The 26,581-nt window shown below is 42.1% G+C and overlaps 1 protein-coding gene and 1 pseudogene across 6 annotated transcripts in view; both read right to left on the bottom strand.

The window, feature by feature from the left end:
- ccdc117 (coiled-coil domain containing 117) overlaps positions 1 to 4,848 on the bottom strand; it is a 63,630-nt gene extending 58,782 nt beyond the window's left edge. For 2 of the 6 annotated variants that reach the window (XM_072247663.1, XM_072247659.1), the window contains exon 1: positions 1,425 to 1,781. The gene's annotated coding sequence lies outside the window, so the exon portion shown is untranslated. The other 4 variants (XM_072247660.1, XM_072247661.1, XM_072247664.1 and 1 more) reach the window with 4 other exon arrangements.
- A 2,978-nt stretch (positions 4,849 to 7,826) lies between these two features.
- LOC140190803 (Y-box-binding protein 1-like) lies at positions 7,827 to 26,361 on the bottom strand (annotated as a pseudogene).
- Between the last annotated feature and the right edge of the window lie 220 nt (positions 26,362 to 26,581).

The raw sequence follows: 26,581 nt of genomic DNA on the forward strand, positions 1-26,581 counted from the left end.
GTTTCTGTGCTGTAATGTTCTATGGTTCTAAGGAAAGGGAAGATGAATACAGCTGATGGTGGAACCTGTGAAGGATGATATGTTGACTGGTCACCTCTTTTTTTTTAAAATAACATGACGCACATCGTGGATTTTTCAACTCCTACATTCCACTGTCTGTTCACATCCCCTTAACTACTCCTCCAGATCTCTTCCTCTTTGCCTCCATTAACTAGGTGATGTCTAACAGATTATCAGTAAGTGATTCTAACCATTCCATCAAAGATTCCTATTATCCGACCTATCTCTTCCCTACCATACCTGCAACTTAACACTAACATACTTTCTCTTTCGCATTTCTGAAAGAAGGTCTTCAATGTGAAACATTAACTGTATCTCTTTCCACAGATACTGCTTGAATTGTTGAATATTCCCAGCAATAAGCAACCATTTATTTGTATTTTAAATGCAGTGTTCTGCATTCTATGCTCACAATATGTTCTCTCTAAATTAGAGAAACCAAATTACAATTGAATTACTGTATGAAAAGCATTTGTTCAGTCCATAAAGGTGGACAGTTGCCTGTGATTTTAATTCTCCAACCCACTCCAATTTGTCTTTGGCCTCCTACATTTTTCCAATGGAGCTTAAAGCTCAAGGGAAAGCACACATCTTCAAACCAGGTATACTGCAGCCTTGAGTCCCATACTTACAGTTTATTTTCTCCCTTACTTCTGAAATTATGGATTTCATTTGTCTGTATACAGCTCTACATAAAAGTTTGCTACAAGTATTTAATGCTTAATTTACCCATCATGGTAAGACTGTAAGACAGAATTTAATTTACTCAATCATTATTTATCTCTATCCTAAAAACAAACTTTTTACCCTTTGTTGTCCCCCCCCCTTGCAACTTGTTTCATTGCTAACTTCTCAGTTCTGTTGACATGATTTACGTCAATCACATTTCCCTCCATAAATGCTGCCCGAGCATTTCCAGCATTTTCTCTTCTTCATCACCGATGCATGCATAGCTTAAGTTAGCTCTTACCGTGTAACCTTAATCAAATGTTACTCTCTTGACGTTCCAATTGGATATCACTTTAAAAGTTAAAGCCAGATTCTGCACACAATCGCTGGAGTGGAGTGTTACGTTTTATGCATTACATGTAACAGAGATATCAATGTTTACGAAATACCTCTTAAGCAAGAGCTTAAAATACTGCAAAGAAAAGCAACTACGGTTCTCAAATGGAACTGGATACTTTTGATCGCACGCCCACTACCCCGCCTTCGTAGCCTGCCGTCTTCTGGAAATTTATTTAAATTGATGTAAACTATCAATTCTATGCCCACTCTCAAGGGAAACGATCCTATTCTCTCTCCTCCAGTCGCTGTATTCTATAATTAATTTCTCCCACAGATGATCATCAATTCTCACTAACCTAAATCGTGCAACAAACCATCCAAGTTACAGGAGACGCCACAACGGTTCTGCCCTTCCAGCCAGAGCGGCGACCACACACTCAGTGCCTCGTCAGGTCTGAGCCTTCGGAGCGGAGCCGGATTGTAAACATTAAGTCCGTCACGGGGGAACGGGAACGGGAGTGCCGGCGGGCTGGGGAAGAGAAAGAAGACAAAAGCGTGCACCCGAGCAGCGTGCACAGCTGAGTGAGGGGCATGGCTCAGGGCTGACTTGGTAAACATCATCAGTGGAAATGTCATAAACACAGCACATGATCGTGTTTATTTATGACACGCAGCACCGGGAGGCCAGTCACGCACACAGGCGAGGGCCGAGACCACCCCCCCCCCGACGCCCGCCCCTCCCCCCGGGGGCGCACGGCTGTCAATCGACCCCGCTCGCTCGCGCAGGTCACAACCGACAGTCAATACAAACACCTCCCCCTCCCCCCACCAACGCCACAGACACGGAAACCGCCGGCGCTTACGGGAAGCAACGCTGAGGTTTATTTTTTTTATTTATTCCGCCTCCAAGCCCACGGTCCCGTTCACCCGCGCGTCCGTTTCTCGGCTGTCGGTTATCGCCACCTTCCGCTTCAACTCACACGCTTGGCCAGCTCGTCCGCGGAATTTTCCCAAGCGCACGCTGCGATTGGCTGCCGGGCCGCGGTTGAGCATGCGCGTTTTTGCGAGGACGAAAGGGGCAGAGGTGGCGATCGCCACCTTTGTTGGGGGCGGACCGGCGGTGGAGGAGGCAGGCCGCCTCGATTCTGCTTGTCATCCGTGTCGTCAATGCAATTGGTCTTTTGTTCCCTGATCCGGATCTTTTCACGTTCAAGTTTATTGCCATTCAACCATTCACTTGTATACAGCAAAATGAAATAAACCGTTTCTCAGGAACCAAGGTTCAAGTTGCCATTTATGTCAGAGGAAAGATGTGAACCCAAAACACTGCCACAATAACACAAGTTAATCAGCTTCTTTTAATAAATTTGGTGATTCCATAGTTGTATTTTTAAACATGTCTAAATCACAAAGCAATAATGTTATCAATACAGTTAAAGTCATTGCAAAACAATCAAACATATTTTATCAGCACACACAAAATGCTGAAGGAACTCAGCAGGCCAGGCAGCATCTATGGAAAAGAGTACAGTCGACATTTTGGGCTGAGACCCTTCAGCAGGATTGGAGAAAGAAAGATGAGGAATACTATCATTAATTTGGAAACTTCTGGACATTTCTCCACTGTTCAATTGCATCAACATATTAAACCAGTGTGTTGGGTTTTCCTCCTGGTGAAAATATTAGTTTACTGATATCACTTAAAATGTGCCCGGACAGGATTCGCAAAGTTCACATGAAAAATTTGCAGCTGCAGGGAAAGGCAACAAAACAAGACCTTCTCAGTAGAATTGCACTGGGCAATTCTGGCATGTCAAAATAACAACAGAAACTTAAGTGGTTAGGAGAGAGTGGATGAATTGGGACTGGATGTCAGTTCAGGAAGCACTCAGAGACAGGGAAGCAGCTCCAGTCCTTGGTCAGAATGTGAGTAGAGAGATCAAAACAAGTTTGCAGATGGGTCCAGATTAGGTAGGCATCTTGGTCACCATGGACAAGTAGGGATAAGGACGAAGGACCAAATCTACTTACTAATATATCTCATTTTTTACCAGCCATCTCTGTGGCAGGACCTACATGCTATAATGAGCTACAAAACTAAGATACGCAGCATCACTGACGATATCACATCCCTTCCCGATAAGATCAGACTTCCAGAGAAAGGACCCATGGAAAGTATCTGGCTTGGATGATGTTCCTGACCACGTCCTTATATCCATGCAGAGCAGCTGGAAGTGGTATTTGCATACATCTTTACCCTCTCCCTGCTTCAGTCTGAGGTTCCCATCTGCTTCAGGAAAGGGAGTGGTATTATGCTCCTGTTTACATCAACGATGATGAGGCTGAAAGCTTCAAGTTCCTACACGTGAACACCACCAAAAACCTGTTGTGATCCAACCATGTAGATGACAAGGCAAAGAAATCTCATCAATGCCTGTACATCCTCAGGACACTAAAACAAATTTGCCATGTCGCTGCTGGCCCTTACTAATTTTTATCAATGCACCATAGGGAGTATTATGTTTGAGTGCATCATGGCTTGGTATGGCAATCACCTTGCCCATGACTGCAAGAAACTGCAGAGAGCTGTTGCCATACACGTCACGGAAACCAGCTGTCCTTCCATGGATTATGTCTATACTTCTCACTGCCTCGGTGAAGCAGCCAACATAATTAAAGATGCCATCCACCCCACCTCACTCTTCTCCCCTCTCCTACTGGGTGGAGGACACGAAAGCCTGAAAGAACATACCACACAACTTCTGCCTCACTCTAATAAGATTATTGAATAGTTCTCTAGTACAATAAGACTCTTGAACTCACAATCTATCTTGTTATAATCATGGATCTTATTGTCTACCTCCACTGCACTTTCTCTGTAGCTTTTACACTTTATTCCGCATATTTCCAAGTGTGGTCCAACTAGAGTTTTATAGAGCTGCAACGTTGCCTCTTAGCTCTTGAACTCAATCACCCAACTAATGAAGACCAACACACCATAATCCTTCGTAATAATCCTATTAATTTGTGAGGAAACTTTGAGGAATATATGGAAGTGGACCTCAAGTTTCCTCTCTTCCTCCACACTGCTATTAACTCTGTATTCTACTTTCAAATTCAACCATCCAAAGTGAATCACTTCACACTTTTCTGGGTTGAACTCCATTTGCCACTTCTCAGCCCAGCTCTGCATCTGTCAATGTCCTGTTGCATCCTACAACAACCCTCCACACTGTCTTCAACTCCATCAGCTTTCATGTCATCAGCAAATTTCCTAATCCACCCTTCCACATCCTTATCCAAGAAATTATAAAAATCACTAAGTGCAGGAGTCCCAAAACATAACCCTGCAGAACTTCATTGGTCCCTGGTACTGCCAGGGATTGTATTATAAAGCACAGGTTCTCTTAATTGTACACAACAATACTTCCCAGCCAACCCATTGCCATTGCCAATTATAACAGATTATTTATGTCATTGAGAAGTATCTTAAAGAATCTGCAGCATTCTTTCATTCTCCAGAAGACCACTGTTCCACAAGCTACTGAAAGGTATTCCAGAAATGCTTATTGCCACATACAAGAATTAATTTTGCAGTGTATTGTCTCTGTCAGTGGACATGAAATCATAGTGATGCCCTCAGACATTATGAAAGAGTGCTGACATGTTATACAACCCAATGTTACAACAACGTTAAGACTTGGATCTGGTCTAATTTAACAACAAGTCAACAGCAGACGTCATTTCGTTGGCACTTACCTTAACCTTGGAATATCTGGACAAAGAAGATACATACATCAGGATGCTTTTCATTGACTACAGCTTGGCATTCGATACTATCATCCTCTCAAATATAATCAATAAACTTCAAGATCTATGCCTCAAGATTCAAGATCTTTTCAAGTCATTTCCTATAGACAAGTGTAAGGAGATTGAAGTAATTGTTACTCCGGATCTGATGCAGCACAAAAACACCCCACAAAGATATAGAACACAATAACAATGATAAAAACATAGAATAAATATAAATAGATAAGGTAGCTTTTGTACATTGATTGTATATCCATAAAGTGGAACTAGGTTGTACATAAGGTGACTGACTGGAAATAACAAAGTAGTGGTGGGGTTGTTGATCAGCCTCACTGCTTGGGAAAAGTAAATGTTTTTGAGTCTGGTGGTCCTGGCAGAGATACTACATAGTCTCCTCACTGATGAGAGTTCATGAGCAGAGTGGGATCCATCATGATGTTACTGGCCCTGTTCGGGCACCTTTCTGTATATATGTCCTTAATGGTGAGTGTGCTGGTGCCAGGAATGCATTGGGTCATTTTGATTACCCATTGTAGAGCCTTCCCATCCACCAGAGTGCAGTTTCCGTACCAAGCAGTAATGCAAACTGTTAGGATGCTCTTTACTGCGCATCTGTAAAATAACATGAGTATAGATATGCAAAGTCTAGCTCTCTTAACCCTCCTCAGAAAATAAAAGCATTGGTGAACTTTCTTGGCTGCGTAGGATATGCTCTGGGACCGTGAGAAGTTGTGCGCGGTGTACGTTCCCAGGAGATTGGAACTGCTTGCAGCTTTCACTGCTATGCTGCCGATGTAAAGGGGTATGAGTTCTCCTGAAGTTAATAACCATCTCCTTTTGCTTGCTGACGTTAAGCAAGAGGCTATTTGCCTGGCAGCTGACTTCAAGCTCTTCTACCTCCTCTCCGTAGGCCGTCTGATTTTTGTTGGTGATGAGTCCCACCACTGTCATCTCATTGGCAAAATTGATGATGTGATTGCTTGGGTGTTTGGTTGTGCAGTCATGTGTGAGCAGAGTGTACAACAATGGACTCAGCATACAGAGCTGGGGGGAACCCATGCTGAGAGTGATGGGGAGGGATGAGCAGTTGTGCATGTCTGAAGTCTGTTCATTAGGAAGTCCAACACCCAGTTGCATAGTGGTGTAATTAGACCGAGGAGCAGGAATATGTTCACAAAGGTCTGTGGAACAAGAGTGTTGAAATCCAGAAACAGCACTCTGACATAAATGCCCTTGTCATGACAGGGCCAGGTGGATGACAGATGCTATGGCATCTGTTGTAGAGCAGTTCTGTTAGTAAGCATATTCATGAGTGTCCAATGTGTCAGGAGTAGAGTTTCTGATGTGCGCCATTGTCCGCAGTTCAAAGCACTTCACAATGATTGGTGTCAGTGCCACTCGGCAGTACCTCCTTATGCAACTGGATCCTCGATTTCCTCACTTGCAGACTTCAGTCATTCTGGATTGGCTCTCCTCCTCCACAATCTCCACCAGCACAGGAGCACCACAGGCCGTGTGTTTAGCTCCCTGCTCGACTCGTTTTATATTTATGACTGATGCTAAGCACAGCTCCAATGCCATATTTAAGTTTGCTGATGACAGCACTGTCGTTGGCCGAATCAAAAGTGGTGACAAATCAGCATATATAACAATATAACAATTACAGCACGGAAACAGGCCATCTTGGCCCAGATTGAAAATCTGGCTGGGTGGTGCCACAGCAATCTCTCACTCAACGTCAGCAGGCCACGGAACTGATTATGGACTTCAGGAAGAGGAAATCGGAGGTCCATGAGCCCGTCCTCATCAGGGGATCAGAGATACAGAAGGAACAACTCCAAATTCCTTGGTATTATCTTGTCAGATGACCTGTCCTGGGCTGAGCACGTAAACGTCATTACGAGAAAAAGCATGGCAGTGCTTCTATTTTCTTGGAAGTTTGTGAAGACTTGGCATGTCATCTAAAACTTCAACAATCTTCTATAGATGTATGGTGGAGAGTATATTGACTGGCTGCATCATGGCCTGGTATGGATGCACCAAAAGTCCTTGAATAGTGGATACAGCTCCACCCATCACGGGTAAAGCCCTCCTCACCACTGAGCACATCTACATGGAACACTGTCGCAGGAAACGCAACATCCATCATCTGGGACCCTCACCGCCCAGCCCATGCCCTCTTTTCGCTGCTGCCTCCAGGAAGGAGGTACCAGAGCCTCAGGACTCATATCACCAGGTTCAGGAACAGTTATTCCCCTCAAACATCAGGCTCTTGAACCAGAAGGGATAACTTCACTCAACTTCACCCACACCATCACTGAACTTTTCCCACAAGCTACGGACTCGGTTTCCATGACTCTTTATCTCATGTTCTCGATATTTTTGCTTCTTTATTATTTTTACTTCCGTTTTACTTTCTTCTTGTATTTGCACAGTTTGTTGACTTTTTGCAGATTGGTTGTTCATCCTTCTTGTTGTCTGTGGTCTTCCACTGATTCTATTGTGTTTCTTGTATTTCCTGTGAACACCCACAAGAAAATGAATCTTGGGGTTGTGTATGGTGACACATATGTATTTTGATAATAAATTTACTTTGAACTTTGGGGGGAAGAATCAGTCTGCTACCTTCTGGTGGTTGTTGAAATTGTCAGGCTATAATTACATCACATATTGGAATCAGACTGGCTGTCACTTTGCAGAGAGGTCACTCTTCTTATGGCAAACAATTCACTTCATTAAGCATTTGTACAAATTACAATCGCCCATGTACCTGAAGAGACTTTCAGCCAACTGGTAATTGTGTCAATAGTATAAGTGATGGCTGATAAGATATGACATAAAGTAGTCTTTAATTCTCTACTAGATTCAAAATCAAAAGCAATGAGAAACACTGATTCTTTCAGTTACAGAATGCAGCTTTATTAAATGCAAATAACTTCAGAGGCCAGATCTTAAGGCATTGAACTTTTTTTTCAATATTCCAATTTGGTGGTTGTTCCTGAGAGACACACATACAGAAGTATTTGCACAAGCAGGCGAGAGACTTGAATCCAATGTCCATTGAGGCTGATTAGAAGCTTTATTTGTCACATGTGCATTAAAACATACAGTGAACGGCATCATTTGTGTCAATGACCAACACAGTTGATGGGGGCTTCTGGCACCAACGTAACAAGCCTACAATTCACTAACCCAATCTGTACAGTTTTAGAATGTAGGAGGAAACCTGTGCACCCGGAAGAAACCCAGGGAGAACGTACAAACTCCTTACAGACAGCAGCAGAACTGTACCTGAGTCACTGGTGCTATAATGCAGTTATCGTAACCGCTACGCTACTGTGCCTCCTGATGCAGTTTAAAGACAATCATTCAATGGCGACGCGAATAACACTAACACCTGAATATTTCTGATCATCCTCAGAGGAGGGTTTGACTATTTATAACTGTTAGGGATTGTTCTTGAGATATGAAATTATGGACAGCATAATTATAAGACCACAAAACATAGAAGCAGGATTAGGATATTTGGCCCATTGAATCTGCTCCGCCATTCCATCATGGCAGATTTATTATCCCTCTCAACCCCATTCTCCTGCCTTCTCCCTTTGACGCCCTGACTAATCAAGAACCTATCAACCTCTGCTTTAAATATACCCAATGACTTGGCTTCCACAGCCGTCTGTGGAAATGTTTGGGGAGTTTGGATGATCTCTTAGTTTTTGTGTGGGGGAGGAGTTGGAGGGTTTGAGGTTTTGTGAGTTTTTGTTTCTTCTTGTGCAAGAGGGGAATTGATGTCTTTCAACTACTTCGATGGTTTTCTGTATTTTATGGCTATCTGGAGAAGACAGAGCTCAGAGTGGTATTCTGAGACATACTTTGACAATAAAATGAAAGTTTGTTGTTTGGATCAAACATCAGAATGGGGAAGAAATATGATCTAGTGACTTTGACCGTGGAATGATTGTTGGTGTCAGATGGGTGGTTTAAGCATCTCAGAAACTGCTGATCTCTTGCAATTTTCACACACAACAGTCTAGAGTTTACAGAGAATGGTGCAAAAAAACTAAAAACCTCCAGTTCTGTAGCAAAAGTGCCTTGTTAATGAGGGAACTCAGAGAATAGCTAGACTGGTTCAAGCTGACAGGAAGGTGACAGTAATTCGAATAACCATGAATTGCAAAGGTGGTGTGCAGAAGAGTATTTCTGAACACACAACATGTCCTTGCACAACATGTTGAACCTTGAAGAACAGCAGAAGACCATGAACATGCAGTCAGTGACCACTTCATTAGACATAGGATGCACCTAGTGTATATTCCCTGTCATTGGCAGAATCTCACATGGCAACGAGAAGGCATACAGGAGTGAGACAGATTGACTGGTTAAGTGGTATTGCAACAACAACCTTGCACTCAACGTCGGCAAGACCAAGGAACTGACTGTGCATTTCAGGAAGGGGAAGTTGGGGGGGGGGGAACACCAGTCCACATTGAGGGTTTTCCATGTGAATGCTGTTTATCTGAAGTTATGCTGCTGCAAGTAAGTTTTAAATTGCACATGTACTTATGTATATAACTTTTTAAGTAAATTGGCTTTGACTTTGTTTGCTGTGCTATAAATTTTTACTGTGAGGAAAGTAACACATTCCAAATCCGAACCAACTCACTGATTCAGTGCTTTCAATAGACATTCTGCTGAAGGATTGCACACAAGATAAATCGGTTTGTGGACCTTCGTCAATTGTTGAACTTAGAGGTGAGGACCAAATAACATTCCTATTCCTATGATTGAGAGCTTAGAGTGAGTTATGGAAATGTTCGTCCAAAGAGTTTGCAGGAATTGGTTGAACTCCCTGTTCCACAGGAGCTAGTGAAGTTTGGTCATCATTCTTCTTGCGAAGACCAGGTCGTAGGCAATTAGTGACCTTACAGATAAAGAGATGAGGACAATATGCACAAAATGGAGGAACTCAGCAAGTCAAGCAGCATATATGGGAAGGAATAAACAATAAGTGTTTTGAGTCAAGACTTTTCATCAGGACTGGAAAGGAAGCGGGCAGGAACCAGAATAAGAAGGTAGGTGGCTACCCTCTCATTCCTCCTCTACAACTCCCCCCTCTCATGACCTGCCTGTCACCTCCCTCTGGTCCCGACCTCCTCCTGTCTATTCCATGATATTCCCTTTTCTTCAGTTTCTTACCTCTTCTATGTAGGGTACATAGTCGGCACAACATTTTGGGCTGAAGGGCCTGTAATGTGCTGTAGAATTTTGACCCTGTTCATTTTCTCAAGTGCATAAATTTAAGATTTAATGGCACTACAATGAAGAATTGCAGAGTTCTCTACAATGATCTAGACCAATAGATATCACTAAAATAACTCTTAGTTATTATACAATTTCCTTTTGGGTGACTTGTACAAATTGATTTCAATATTGTTCAACTACAGAACACTGTGATATTCTGAGTTTCTGAAAGGCAACATCTAGGATGATTTTCTTCAAAAGCTCTCAAGATGTCAATTAAAAATTAACATGGAGACTCTGCAGATCTGTCCATAATAAATTACTTATTTACCATCTTGTGTTCACTAGGGATTCTAATATACACAATTCATTCATTCCTGATCATGCCCTTTTGCCACTTGTGATTGTCTGCAGGCTGCCCATGGGCAGAAAATGTGTAAGAAAATCCCTGTAACTGACGAGTCTTGAAATAGTGGATCAGCCATTCAATATTTGAGACAGGAATTACTTGGTCATAAATCATTAAAGTAGTTGGAATTCGCCACTGTATGTGCAATGAATGCTCAGTCAGTGAGTTTACTCAAGATTAAGATCAATAGATTTTGGCATTAAAGTTCACATGGGATATAGGGACCAGGCAAGAAGGTGAATGCAATGTTCAGGATCTTTTAGGATAGTCAAGTGGGCTCAAGCAGCTGGATGTCTTATTTCCATTTCTATTTCTAATGTTCTTAACCTGACATTCTCAAATTTGATTTAAAATTGACCTCACAGATGGGAGACTCATCTGGAACTGGCCTCTGGGGTTGAGGTTAGTTATGAATGTGGAGGATTGCCCACTTCTTCCTTATCTCAATCTGGAAGTTTTAACGTAGAGAGAGCAATGATTTTTTAAGAAAATTTTCTCAGGGAATGAAAATGAAAGAAAAAATATATGTGGTGATATATTTTAAATCTTTTTCATAAAATTGAATGTTCCATCTGCACTGTATATTATGGCATTAATGTCCTGGTTTATGTAGTGTTAAAGTGTATTGCAGTGGGAGAAAATGATTATCATGTACAGATTACATGACAAATATTTTAACCTGAATTCTGTCAATGGTTTCCCCAACCGACCAAAATGGCTGGGAAAACCAAACATGAGAATTCATATCAAATCGTACCTGACTGGATTCCAAAAGGAAAAAAAGGTCACTCCATGATGTTTTCAACAAATTTTAAATGTATTGTACAAAAACATAAACATTGAAAGCTGGAAATCAAATAACTGTGGATGATAGCAAATTGAAGTAAAACCAAAAACTCTGGAATAATGCAGCAGGTCTAGTAGCATCAGTGAGTTCACATTAACTGCTTCTACTTCCATATGTGCTGCCTGATCTGCTGAGTGTTTCCAGCAGTTTTTATTCTTATTTCAGACTCCCAGCAGGTGCACTTTTTTATTTTAATTTACGGTGAGATATCATAAGACATAGAACACAGCATCCTGCAGCACAGAAAACTATGCCGAACATGATGTCAAATTAAACTGAGCCATCAATGTAAAAAGATAGGGTGGTGGGGGGGAATAGGTCAAAGGTGGAATACCTCAGATCGGACAAAAGGAATATCTTTTAGATAAGGCTGTAGTTGCCCATGTGATTTCAATATTTACAGTGCTATCTGGTTAACAGATTGTAAAGACATTTGGAGAGAGAGAAAGCAAACAAAGGAACATGAAATGCAGGTCAGATCTGCAGCTGAACCAAATGCAGAGTGCATAACGGCTTTATGGAACATCTCCATTCAACCACTGGGATGATCCTGAGCTTCCGGCTGCTCATCACTGTAATTCTCTGACCTATTTGCCTGCGGCCTTCTGTGGTGTTTTAACGAAAGCTTAAGGCACAGCAACTCATCTTCCATCTGGGTATGTTGCAACCTTTCCAACATCAAACCAAATGATTTCATGTAATTCACTTTTTCTTTTTGTATCAGAACTGTTAATTTCTGCTGTAAGATTACCGACATGTAATGGTTAATATAGCTTTCTCTTTCGATAGACGTACTGGGCAATTTCAGTGTCCATCCCACACCAATCTTCTTTGCAACTGAAATGTAATTTATTTTTTGCTCTTTCCCAGTTCCAGTGGAGTCTTTGACTTGAACCATTAACACTGTTTCTCTCTCCACAGGTGCTGTCTTATCTGCTGAGTTTCTCCAGCATTTTCTGTTTTTATTTCATTAAAAGGTGTGTCTTACCTAACTTGCCATGACCTGCATGTGAGGGACATCTTCTTTTTCTTCAGAGAGCAAAATGCATGACTCTTACCATATGTATCATCCACCTCCACTGATTTTCCATATGAAAGTATTGATACCATATATATGACACTGTATGCACAAACAGCTACCTTAGGATCAGAATTATTGGTTCAAGTGATTGTCTCATTCTAGGAAGGATGTGGAAGGTTTAGAGAGGGTGCAGTGGAGATTTACCAGCACGCTACCTGGATTGGAGAGCATGTTTTATGAGGACAGGTTGAGAGAGCTCGAGGTTTTCTGGTTGGTGCGAAGGAGGATGAGAAGTGACTTGACAGAGGTGTACGTGATAATAAGAGACATAGAACAAATGGTTAGCCAGAGACTTTTTTTTAAAGGTGGAAATAGCTAATACAAGGGTCATAATTTTGAGGTGAATGGAGGAAAATATAGAGGGAGTTGTCAGAGGTAGTTTTTTTTAACCACAGAGTACAGAATGTGTGGTGGTGATAGAAGTAGATGCATTAGGGGCATTTAAAAAAAAACTCTTAGATAGGATGATAGAAAAATGTTGGGCTGTGTAGGAGGGAAGGGTTAGATTGATCTTAGAGTGGGTTAAAAATAGACACAAATTTATGAGCTGAAGGACGTACACTGTGCTGTAATGTTCTGTGTCCTGTGTTCTATGTAAGCACTCAACAATAACTGTAGCTGTAGTGCCTTGGCCAGTGATTAATACTCACAAAAATACAATCCAATCCCCAATTACCACATATGAGCTCCATGCAGATTTGAAAAGGAGAATTAGACCACCAACCCCTCCTTCATCTGTACTGGAGTGGATGGAAACTTTTGCATTTCTAGACTAGAGTTGTATCGAGTTCCCACCTGACTTTCTTCCATCCTCCGTTACTAAGAATAATAGGTTGGCGAGATCAAATTCCAGGATTGACAATCTTGGCACAACGTAGATACAATGCAATTCCTCGTATTCTGAATGGTCTGATCTGTTGCAATTGAAAATGTAAAAATTAAATTAGTAAATTGCTATCCCATTGCTAACACTACAAATAAACTGACTTATTTCCTCAAAGTAATCATAGTAATGGGTTTATGAGAGCACCTACTTCCACTCCCCCACCAGGTTCCCACTGGCTCAGCTGCAATATCCTGGCTGATTTATGCAGAGTGAACCATAAGATCAACAAAATTGAAGCTCTTCCTTCAAGACATATGTCCAATTAGATCGTGAAGAGATCAAAGGTACTTAAGCTCTTTTAGTAAGCTAAATGAGAAACTGATTGCCTGCCAGTACATCATATCTTTTAAATACTTGCATCTAATCCACTTACTCACTTACCAGTTAATTAAGATGAAAAAGACTATTCAATCCAACTTAATTCACCCTTTTGCAGAGATCCTAATGTTTCCATTGCAGAATGCAATTTTTAAATTATTACAGTATTTTATCCTATTATTTCATCTGAAAGATTGTTCCTTTGTTAATTATTTTGTGTGTAGTATCTCCTAATGTCAATCCTAAAATTACCTTTCTCTAATTTTTAGCCAGTGCCTCAAATTCTACTCTCACGGTTCAATGGTTGTGTTCTGTCTCAGTTCTTTCTAGCCTCCAAACCAACTGGGGTACGGCCCCAGCAACCAATCTTCAGACCTGAATGTGGATTGTAGGTTAAATTTAAAATGCAACCCTGAACAATAGTTTTCCTGGAGCAGTGGACTGGAATTGATTGCAAACCAGACAATGCTGATGAACATTCCTTTTGGGTGTCTGGAGTGTGGATGTGAAGAAGGAGGTGTGAAAATTATATGTAATTCAAAGGAAGCATTGTAGATAGGTTGTAACTATAGAATTGTCTTGGTGTTATCTTTGATCTTTAGCATATAAAATGTCATGTAATATTGGGTCAGGTGGCCTCTTCCTGCAAGAATATCTCAATATGATGCCTGCTGCTCATTTTTTGTTGAACAAAACACATCTAAATCCTCTAGCTTCAGTGTCTCTCTGGTGACTTTGTTCACATTACAACATTTGGGGGCTCATCCGGGATATGTTTGTGACCCATCATGTGGCCAGCAATCTAAGTGGGTGAGTATTTTCAAAATTAGCACTAACACTTGGTTCTGTTCAGGTTGGTAATATGTATCACGAATACGACAGACAGCTGGACTGGTAGATATTAAAGTAGTGTGGTTTGTGTGCTTGCATGTGTTTATGTAGGAGTAGATATTTTTGTGTTAATTTGGTGAGGCAGGGTCACTAGTGGGTTGTGTGTAAATGTGTTTGTGTGTCTTAAGAATAAGTCTGTAACCTTGATGCAACAGTTTTTATATGCAAAGGAATACAACAGGCATTATGAGTTCAGACGCACATAAGTGGCAGGTGCAGAGTATGTCCTCTGTGGCTTTACATATGTCCTGTTTAATTTTCATCCATTATTCATATTTTGCGTAGTGTGGGAAATAGTGAGGGAGAGGTTATACTCAGATATATCTGATGGACTGGCACCAATTGAGTTTAGGCAGCGTCAGGTCGAGAACCCTGATGACCTAAGCCAGCCCTTGACCTTGATCGTGACCATCCACAAGCCCTTCACTCCTGGGGAGAAGCAAAGTATTTTGTCAGGGTTTCCCTCACTGAAGGTTGCCTGCGGGAATGCAGAATTCTGGTGCAAACTCGAGGAAATGATCGAAATTCACCAAATGCACCCTAAAGATATACATGTTTGGTAAAAGCAAAGTGCCCGAGGAATATGTGTCACAGGATGGCCCAAGGGGTGCAGGATGGTACAGGAGCAACTACTGGGAATGCCAGCAATGAAGAAAGATTTTAAAGGGGAAGTGAGGCAGTGACTGGGGGGAAGGTGAGAGTAACTGCAGAACAATAATGCCAGTGGTTCAGTGCCTTGGATTATGCAGAATGTAAATATCAAGCATATGAGGAGTATTTAGGGTCAGATAATCCAGGGAGCCATGAGCCCGTCTTCCTGAGATTCTGAAGGAAAACCTGTGCAGAGCCCACCAGGAAGTTTCAGATCTGGGAGTAGCGGCCTACTCAGCAATAGTATCATAAGCTGATGAGGTAGATCAGAGAAGAGGGGAAAAGAAGTCATAAAGTGGCAGCAGTGAGTGTAGCTGCTGTGACGTTACAGAGAACTTGCCTTTTTGTGCAGCAACTGGGGCGTGTAGCAAGGAACTGGTTGAATAGACATGAGAGGGTAACGGAGATGATTTGGTACAGCTGTGGCATCTCAGGTCATGGTTGGAGGCAGTAACCTGAGAACAGAGGAGGTCACTCACCAAAACAAGCAGAATGCACAGCAGCACCCTCTCTTTCTGATTTGACTGCTGACCAGTTTATAGGGGTGGGGAGATCAGACGCACACCTGACAGCAGCCTCAAGGGGCTTCTTAGGGGGCCAGCATTGTGATGTGTTAGTGGACACAGGGTAGTCAGTAACTATAACTGATCTACCCTTCTCCACAACTGGAGAGGCCATTTACATTACCAGTGCAGGAGATGAAAGAATGAGGTGAAGAGAAGTCAGCCCCTGGTACTTCATATTGAGAGAGTGCAGCTTCCTGTGGATTTTTGGGTGGGCCCAAACAATGAAAGACACATGGAAAAAGGCAGATGCGATCACAGACTCAGGAAAAGGAGATATAACATGGACAAGACAGGGACAGCGAACATGTGTGCTCTGCAGAGCGGCTAACATGGCCCACAGAAAGACAACAGCCCCAGCGGTGTGTGGAAATCATGTCAGGAGATCCCGAGAGTCGGGGCCAAGCACAGTCAGGGGCTGTTGGAAGTAGCGCAGCTGCCTGAGGAGGGAGCAGTGATTAAAGTAACGGCTCACCAGAAAGGGGATAGTAAGGAGCAGAAAGCGAACAAGTGGGCAGACATCAGTACAAGGAGAGCAGCGGAAGAACAAGGAGCAACAGAAATTTCAAGTGTTCAGGAAGAAACTATGTGAAGGGCCACTGTAACCAGGGTAACACCGAGGGATCAAGCAAAGCAGCAGTGACATATTGCGGATCAGAAAGAGCCAGAGGGAGAGAGGGTAGTCCTCACACAGCCAGGATGATCCAGTCACGGTAAGGGAGCTGGTTGAAAAGACAGATTTCACTGCCAGGTGGATAGAAACACAGGTGGTACTCCCGATGAACAGCGCCCGTGTTGGTGTACAGTCACAACGAGGCAGCCAGTGGAAACACTGGACGCAGGTTAAATCGTATGACCCACCTTCTTGTCTCCCTCACAGACTGCAAGAGATCAAGTGTACATGGTAATAGTGTCACTGCAGGGAACTGAAGTGATGAACACCAGCTGGCTGCATCAGTTCTGACCACAGCTGATGGAAGCAGACCCACAGCAAACACAAAGGCAGAGCACACCGAGAGAGTGTGACAGCAAGCCGTGGACAGCATATTAAGGTATAACAATAACTGTATTCTGTAATGAAGTCTGGTTGCTGAAGATAGATGATTAGTTGTATAGCTCAGAATAGAAAAAACATTGGGGAAAACAGATAGGAAGGGATCTGAGTTTCAGCAGAGACATTAGGCTTCAGAACTTCAATGGTGTGGCAGACCGAGAAGGAAAAGAAAATACACAGCATCTGAAAACAGTCACTCTAGCCTGAATGGTTGGGCCAGTGATCGAATGGACAGCCGGACTGGGATGCCACTGGGTTGAGGTCCTTGCAAACTCTCCTGTACATCGACGAGAGGACATGTGAGCCTGATAGATGTACTTTGCTGGTGTCCCTGGCTAGAGTTCTAGCTATCAGAGAATGAGGGGGCGAAGATAAAGAATTAGATTAAACTGCAATTGACCAGCAGGGAAGAAGGAACAGGCATACGAATGGCAGTTGCATTTTAAATAATGTTGGCCAAATTTCTGGAACAATCTTCGCTTAGAGCCTTGTAGGTAGCAATTAGGGATGATAGCGTAGATGTAGATGCACATAGGGAAATGATAGGTCATTGGGGAAGGGGCTAGTTCAATAGTTCAATTTAATATCAGAGAATGTATATAATATACAACGTGAAATTCTTACTCTTTGCAGACATTCTTGAAACAGAATAAAACACCCAAGAATGAATGACAGAAAAAACATTAGAACCCCAAAGCCCCCTGCACCCTTCCCCCGCACAAGCAGCATCAACTATCCCCCTCCCCCACACTATAGCATAAAGCATCAGCATTCCCACCACCCACCGTGGAACCAAAGGCAAAGTCCCCAAAGAGAGATCATGGTCTACAGTCCATCAAAAACTAACTGTTCACTCCAACATTTCGACATCCTGCAGGCACTCTCTCTCTCTCACTAACAAGGTAGAGACAGATATTGCTCCTTCCACAGCGACAGAGGAGACAACTCTCGCTATTTCGATGTTACAGTCAGTCTGAAGAGTTGCTTTTTCTTTGAGTTCCATGACTTGAGAATTGGCAAATTGATTACTGAGTGTAGAGCCCTCTGATACTCACTCATGCTGTCTTCGATGTTCTGGCTCCCGCTATGTGACACCATTGAGAGTTTGTGTCCACAGGGCCGCGCAGGCCCCGAAGTCATCCGACTTCAGGTTGAACCTGGACAAGCCAAAATGCAGCCGATCGCTGAGCTCCGAGAATGGCAACACACTGCCGTGCAGAACCGCAGTCCTTGACTCCTGCAGTTGATCAAACATCCCAATAAGACCCAGCAGCCCTGAAAGGAAAATAGAGACATTAGAATAGGAAGTATTTAACTGTTTTGCTGATGAGCTGGGAGAAGTTGCCCTCTAGCGCCATCTTTAGTTCTGCCCACAAAGTACAGGGCATTTTAACTGCTCAATTTGATTAGACCCTTCTTTAAGTTTGGACTTTCCTGGAACAAATGTGTTTATGGCCAGGAGGGCCTGTTAGAGCATATTCTGGAGTTAGGGTATATAGCAAATTTTAACTTTACCAGCAACCAATCCTTAGGCATGAATGTGGGTTGTAAATTGAATAATAGCCCTGAATAATAATTTTTCTGGGGCTGTGCACTGAAGCTGATTGCAAACCAGACAATGCTAATTAACTTTCATTTTGGGTATCTGGAGTGTGTGTGCGAAGAAGGAATGTGGAAATTACATGTAATTCAACGGAAGCATTGTAGATACACAGTAACTAGAGAACTGTCCTACATTTGATCTTTAGCATGTAAAAATGTCATGTAATTTTGGGTCAGGAGGCCCCTTCCCATAAGAGTGTCTCAATATGATGTCTGCTGCTTGTTTTTGTTGAATAAAACACTTCTATATCCACTAGCTTCAGTGTCTCTCCTGTTCACGTTACAAGTGTTCACTTAGAGACTTTTTAAACAGAAAAACAGTGTCAATCCAGTCATTCTTCATAACTCAGAGCAGTGCAATGAAAATCAGTCTCACTGATCCTATGTGCAATGTTTCCATCATTTGAAAATGTCTCTAGTTTCTTGGTGACCAGAACTGAACACAGGCATTCATCCTGCAGGTAACAATTCTATCAAGCAGTTTGATCATTTACTCCTCTCTTCTGCTGTTGTCAGCTAACTTGTTGAATGTATTGGTTTGATCCTCTAGCACTGTTCACTGAATCTCCTGAAATGTAGCGAGTGGTGAATTAAACCAACGCATCAGGTGGAAAATTCATCTAAGTTGCCTACTAGCCTTACTAGGCACATCTATACTCACATCCTTCTACAGATGTGCAGTAGGGAGCATCCTAACATGTTGCATCACTGCATGGAACAGAAACTGCATTGCAGTGGACGGGTGGTCAAAACTGTCCAACAGATCAGCACCTGCCTACCTGCCATCAAGAATGTATATACTGAACAGTGCTGGAAAAGGGCCAGTAACGTCATGAAAGATTCCACACACCCTACTCATGGACTGTTTGTCCTACTGCCATCAGGGGGGAGGCTACATAGCATCCACGCCAGGACCACCAGACTCAAAAACAGTTATTTTCCCCAAATAGTAAGGCTGATCAACATCTCCACCCACTGATCCAGCACTCTACACCCCCAACCACCACTACTGTATTATTTCCTGTCAATGTCACCTTATGTGGAGACACTCCCGTGCCTAGCATCACTTTATGTACATACCGTCGATCTATGTATATAAGCTATCTTATATATTTATGTTTATCGTGTCTTTTTTATTATTGCGTTCTTTATTTTATTCTGTTTTTTTTTGTGCTGCATCAGATCTAGCGTAAAAATTTTTTTTTCTCCTTTACACTAGTGTACAGGAAATAACGTTAAACATTAAACAATCTTGAAACAGCATGTGCGCATGATTTGACAGAGACAGCTGAACTATTTATTCAAAGCTATTGTAGACACAAGAGATTCTGCAGATGCTGGAGATCTTGAACAACACACATAACTGCTGGTGGAGGCCAGCAATTCAGGCAGCATCTGTGGAGGGGAATAAACTGTCAACATTTTGGGTCGAGGTCCTTCATCCCATCAATGTTATGTTTTAAGTTGCAAGGAAGTTGTCCAAAAAGGAGCCTACCTAACTTTTTATTCTAGTCTCACAATACAACAACCCTAATCTTGATTCTAACCAGTGGAAATGTAGAACATGAGCTTAAACTGTAACCCAAAAAGAATTTTCCTATCCTAAAAAACGTACACTACTAATCTTAACTCTGACTTAATTATACTGGAATTCGAACTTAAGCTAAGATTCTGTTTTGCAGTAAGACCATTCAAATCCATTTCTAAAATAATCCATTCCTAATCCTAATAATTCCCAGTTGACAACTCCTTACCCCAATCCTGAAATCTATTGCAATTTGAACTTCTCATCTAAAAATATTCCTGCATGCCGGGTGGATTCTTCACTCCTAACAAAGTGCATTGTGGAATGTACACACATGTTCAAGTATTGTTCATGTAGTTTATTCTTATCAGAGTGCCTCTGGTTGGTCTCCTCGACTGCCATGATGAGACCACTCTCAGGATGGAGGACCAACACCTTATATTCCATCTGGGTAGCCTCCAACCTGATGGCATGAACTTTGATTTCTTGAACTTCCTGTAATTGCCCCTCCCCTTGTCCTTCACCATTCCTCATTCTGGTTTCCCTCTCACACCTTCGCTTCTTGTCTGCCCATCACTTCCCTCTGGTGCTCCTCCACATTCCCTTTCTTCCATGGTCTTCTGTTCTTTCCAGTCAGATTCCCCCTTCTCCAGTCCTTTATCTCTTTCACAAAACAACTTCCCAGCTCTTTACCTCCCCTCTTCCCCTCTCCCAGTTTCACCTGCAACTTTGTACATTTTCATCCCACCTGCTAATTCTGACTTCTCCCCTTCCTTTCCAGTCCCGATGAAGAGTCTTGGCCCGAAACGTCAACTCTTTACTCTTTTCCATAGATACTGCCTGGCCTGCTGGGTTAATAGTTAACTATGTTAGTTAACTAATACCATAGTACAAGTTATATTACATCTAGCAACCATCTTAATAGATATCCTAAAATCAAACCCAAACCTGCAACATACCAATAGGATCACTTTCGTTAACTGTCCTTATTTTCTTTGTTTCCCCGCCCCTCCGCCTGCCCGCCCCCACCGATCAGGGTCACATGAAGCCATTGGTGCAGGTGGTGGATGGTCATATGAGCAGCTGGTACTTATCACAAGTCCTGGATGTGCAACCACTGACGGCAGGCAGACAATCTCTGAAGAGTATTGGTAATGGCCGTGGTCACCCATCTTGTAAATACACTGCCTAAAAGAAGGCAATGGCAAACCACCTCTGTAGAAAATTTGCCAAGAACAATCATGGTCAAAGCCCATGATCGCCTACATCATATGACACGGCACATAATGAATGATCGAATCACCTACATGTTAGCTCAATATTTTAAAGATTTTGTCTGCTATAAATCCCTCAGTTGCTTTCTCTTTTGATTCTAAAATTCTTCAGCTTACTTTGTATCCCAAAGCATTTTATAACTCATTAAAGGACTTTGCTTATTTTAAATTCTCTTCCTTGAACTAAATTAATTATATCTGCTGTATGGTGTCATTTGTAAACTTTGAAATGACTATTTGCTTTGCCACATATTTTGAAGAACATTTAAAAAATATTTCACTAGTTAAATTCTAAATACCAAACTCAACATGTTTATGAATGGAAATAAGCTGCTTTGGAGCATTCAATCATGTGCTGCTGTAAATTATTGAACTGTTTGTTTCACTAGAGAGGGCCATTCACCTCAAAGATTTAATTAAGTAAATGAATTTCATTGGAAGGTTCGGGATTCTTTGCTTAACAGCTATAGTATGACTCAAGTTGGTAATCTCTTGATTGTCCTTGTTCCAGATACAGCAGTTGATTGAAACAGTTGCATTAGCTTGTTGTGAGATAAGGTTAGTCAAAAGCTTATAAAGCAGCTCTGTAAAACGGTTGGGAGTTTGTTCTCTATTTGGTAAGCGTGTGTTGCAATCATATCATCTCACCACCACTTGATGTCATTGTGTTCCTTATCTGACTTATTAAAACACAGAGGAGACCTTAATGAAGGCAGCATCATTCCCCTCTGCTATCTGATTTCTAAACGGACATTGAACCCTTGATCACTACCTCACTACTGCAGTGTACTACTGCTGTAAAATTAACAAATGTCATGACATAGACCGGTGATTAAACCTGATTCTGAATCTGATCCATCATTGGAACCCCCACCACCCAGGACATGCCCTCTTCTCATTACTACCATTACGGAGGAGGTACAGGAGCCTGAAGACACACACTCTATATTTTAGCAATGGCTTCTTTTCCTCCACTACCAGGTTTCTGAGTGGACAATGGACCCATGAACCCAACACTACCTCACTCTTACTGCTGTCTTCAAAGTTCAAAGTAAAATTTATTACCAGAGTACATGCATGTCACCACATAAAACCCTGAGTTTCTTTTTCTGTGGGCATACTTAGCAAATCTATAGAACAGTAACTGTAAACAGGATCAATGGACAACAAACCGTGGAAATGCAAGTATAAGTAAATAGCAATAAATAACGAGCATGAAATAACAAGATAATCCAGTTCATGGAGTTGATTACTGTGTCATGGTGAAATTAAATTTCATGAAGGTAAAGTAACTGCCTCTATATAACTCACTGTGGACAGACCTATAAATGCAGCAACAAATGAATCTAACCTCATCCTGTATTGGTGGATGAAAATGAAAAACCTCTCTCATTCTACAATGCTTTAAAACAATGTATCTGTTGGAGTAACAAAGAGGAACTCAGCAGATCAGTCAGCATCTATGGAGGGGAATAAATAGTTGATGTTTTGGGCCGAGGCCCTTCATCAGGACTGGAAAGGAATGGAAAATAAGGGAGAATAAGAAGGTGGGTGGAGGGGAAGAAGGCTGGCAGGTGATATGTGAAACCAGCTGAGGGGGAAGTTGAGTGGGTAGGAGAGAGGAGTGAAGTGAGAAGCTGAGAGGCAAAAGGTGGAAAAATTAAGGGCAGAAGAAGAAGGAATCTGATAGGATAGGACAGTGGACCATGGGAGAAAGGGAAGGAGGAGGGACACCGGAGGGAGGTAATGGCAGATGAGGGGAAGGAGGGGGTAAGAGGGGTGCCAGAATGGGGAATAGAAAAAGGAAGAAGTGGGAGAAGGAGGAATTACCAGAAGTTAGAGAATCAATGTTCATCTTCCCCCTTCCTTTCTAGTCCTGATGAAGTGTCTCAGCCCAGATCATCAACTGTTTATTCTCCTCCATGGATGCTGCTTGATCTGCTGAATTCCTCCTGCATTTTGTGTGTTGCTCTGGATTTCCAGCAACTGCAGAATCTCTTTTCTTTGTGTATATGTTAGGCTAGGGGGGAATTTCTTAATCCACATCTCTGGCATAGGACACTTATGGTCTTCAACAGTTGTCCACACAGAGCAGCAGATTAATTTCATGAACAGATATCATGCCCCAATCACACTAGAGGTACAAACCTGCTTCTGCCACTGCCCTGCTCCTCCAGTGTCAGCAACACTTCCCTTGATGTTGTCCTTGTAGAAATGCAACCACAAAAACCCAAAGGGGCAATGACCTTGTGATAGCTGAAAATAAATTACCTCATGGACCTGTTGGGTTCAACTCTTTAAAACATAATTCCATTGATTCAGATTCAGGTTCAGATTTATTTACCATATTATATTAAAATATATAAAAGTACTGTTATCTATGTGGTCGTTTACACAACAATATCATTAAATAAAATGCTAGAGAATGGAGCTAAATTAACAGGGCTTTTTACTTACTGAACCCGAACTGAACACATATATACAGATCAATACGCGCCCGATAGCACATGCTCAATGACATGTTACTAGAACATAAAATAGTCCCATATTATACAGTAGGCTATATGGTACACTCCTCCCCTTTTATTTAAAAAGTGTATCAATTTTTCTTTTACGCTAATCAAATACTGTATGTGTACCCTTAATATACAAATGCCCACCCACTGTTTAATTAGTAACTTAATCATATGAAATTATAACAAAGTAACTTAATAATGATTATTATTATTATAACTCAGGTCTTTTGGGGGGTCTTCTCTGCCCCTCTGAGTAACGTCTGTCAATAAACTTGTTTGTTTTAATATAGATTTCTATATAAAAGTCATGAAAAGTTGACCTCTGAGCATAGAGAGTTTCCATGGTCTGCTTCAAAGATGACTTGCCACCAACAAAGAAGTGGTTGGTGATCTGCTGTCTCTGCTAGTTATCCAAAAGTCAGGGCAAACCAATGACTCACAGAAAGATCAGTACCTTACCAGTAACCTTTCACCATTTGGTGCAGCATTTGATCGAAATCCTGTTGTTCGTTCCATTCTTCTTAAGCTGCTGTTAAAGTACAGTTTTGCTGATATTAAGGATTACGGGCAGTGCTATCTGTCTGGCTCAGGAGGGAGAATTCCTTCAGATGCACATTCAGCAAAAGTGTGAAAATACAATAGAAACCCTACAGTTTGTTGCCAGAATTCACCTCTGTTTTGATGCTGTTTCCCAACTTCTTTGTGAAAAACAAGACACATTGGCTGAGGATTCCAAAATATGTACGTGGAAAAGAAACTTTCTCGCAAAGGATTAAGTGTATGATTCTCAATGGAGGAAAAAAATTGGTTCAAGATTTACCTTGTGCGAAAACTGTTCTGTTTGAATAGAATTCATTTTGTCCTCTGTTAAGTTTACCTTCTTCCCCAGCAACCTGGTTTTCATTTATTTCACCACCTTCAGTAATTTCTTCCTGAGGCTGGTCGCTATATCGTGGGCGGCAACCATAGCGATGACGAACAAAGTAAGGTGAGTAACGCTGTCTTCTGTAAGGAGGGCGATGTTGCCGATTTTGATAATCTTGGTTTTCTCCATCTGTTGCTGGCTCTGCTCCCTCCTTTCTCTCCACCTTCAATGGTCTGTTGGTAATTACGTGGAGAACCTTGCCGGTGAGGGTTGTAGAGACGATAACGATTTCTGTCCATGGCATATCGGCTTCCTTGGACTGAAAGTCCTCCGGGACCAGTTATTTTTGCTGCTTCAGCACCCTTTTCGCTTTCCTCTACGTCGAACTCCAGTTTCACCGTCTCCAACACTGCGGAGTTATTTCCGTGGGTTATTCTTTTTTATAGCAGTCTGATGTACAAACACATCTTCCTTTGTACCATTCTTGTTGATGAGTCTGTATCCATTTCATACATTGAACCACTTTACTGTTCCAAGAACCTTTGTTGTGATGACCTTCTTCTCCCCGGGGATTTGGGTTTGTCTGGCTGTTGCTGTTGCTGCTGTTTGGGTTGCTGCTCTGTCCCGGCCTCTCTCATGGTGTTGACAGGCTGCATGAGGTGGTTGTGGCTTGGGCTGGTCTGAGGTGGGGGTTCCTGCTCTCTCTCCGCTTCTTTCTTCTCTCTAATATAATTCCTTTCCACTTTTTCTGTCTCCAGTTGCAGAAAAAGCTCTGCATTTCATATTCCTTGCTTGTATTGTTGATCTAGTTTCTTCATCCTTTTCTGATACTCCTGCAAAGTGCCTTCCTCTAACTGCTGTAGCTGTCTTTTGAGAGATGTCAATTTCTCCTGGTACATCTGCTCTTTTACTTCCAGGTAGTCTTCATCATCCTGCTTATTGGCAATATCTGTCTCCCTTGCATCCTCTGTATCTTCATCCGAGTCGCAGCCACGGATACTGCGTTTGTCCTCATCGTTGACGCTGTCTAGCTCCTCCTCATTGTTGTAATAGTCGACAATGGGTGAGAGGAGAGCTGTGGACATCTTCCCCGCCGAGCTGCCCTCCTTTGTTGACACATCTAGTGCCTTGACGGTATGCCAATCCAACTGGATTTTCCTGAGCCATTCATGTCCCAACAATGGTGGTCTTCCATTTTCCAGTACATAGAGTGTCAGCTGCTGCCTTTGTCCCTGTAGGTCACTGTCACTTTAATTTTACCTTTGGGACGCACTTTCTGTCCTGTGCAAGTCTTTAGCAGTAGTTTAGTTTGTTTCAGAGGTATGTGAGAAACCAGGCGTTTGTAATCATGTATAGAGATCACTGTTAAAGCTGAGCCTGTATCCAACTCCATTTTCAGTCTCACGCCTGCCACTTATGGAGTGATCCTTATTACTCTTCGATTATCTGTCTCTTTCACGCTGTGAAGTTGCAGACAAGACAATTCACTTTCGTCGGAGCCATTTTCATCAGAACTGCTTTCTTTCATTTTGTGTACCTTGTTGTATTTTCCTTCCTGGTGTTTCTTGTTTCTCTGTATTTTGTCCTTTCCTGCAGTTCACTGGCTTTGCATACTCTGCCAGTGTGGCCCTGTTTGCCACAGTTTCTGCATTCTTTGTCTTTAAACCCACAGCCATCAGGGTCATATGACCTGTTGTAACATTTCCTTCCTTCATTTCTGTACAGCATGTTCCCACAACGGTAACATTTCTTTCCTTCATTTCTGCTCAGTGACATTTTATTTGTGGCATATTCCAGAGAGTTTTGTTGTATCTCTGCAGCACCTCGTGCGGCTGATTCTAATGATATTGAGATGTTTAGCGCTTTCTCCAGTGTAAGGTCTTTTCCACACAGAAGCTTCTTCTGTGTGGTTTCACAGTACATGCTACACACTAACCTGTCCCTCAATGCGTCTGATAGACCAGCTCCAAATTGACA

The sequence above is a fragment of the Mobula birostris genome, chromosome 31, assembly GCF_030028105.1.
Source record: "Mobula birostris isolate sMobBir1 chromosome 31, sMobBir1.hap1, whole genome shotgun sequence".
In the NCBI taxonomy this organism is placed as follows: Eukaryota; Metazoa; Chordata; class Chondrichthyes; order Myliobatiformes; family Myliobatidae; genus Mobula; species Mobula birostris.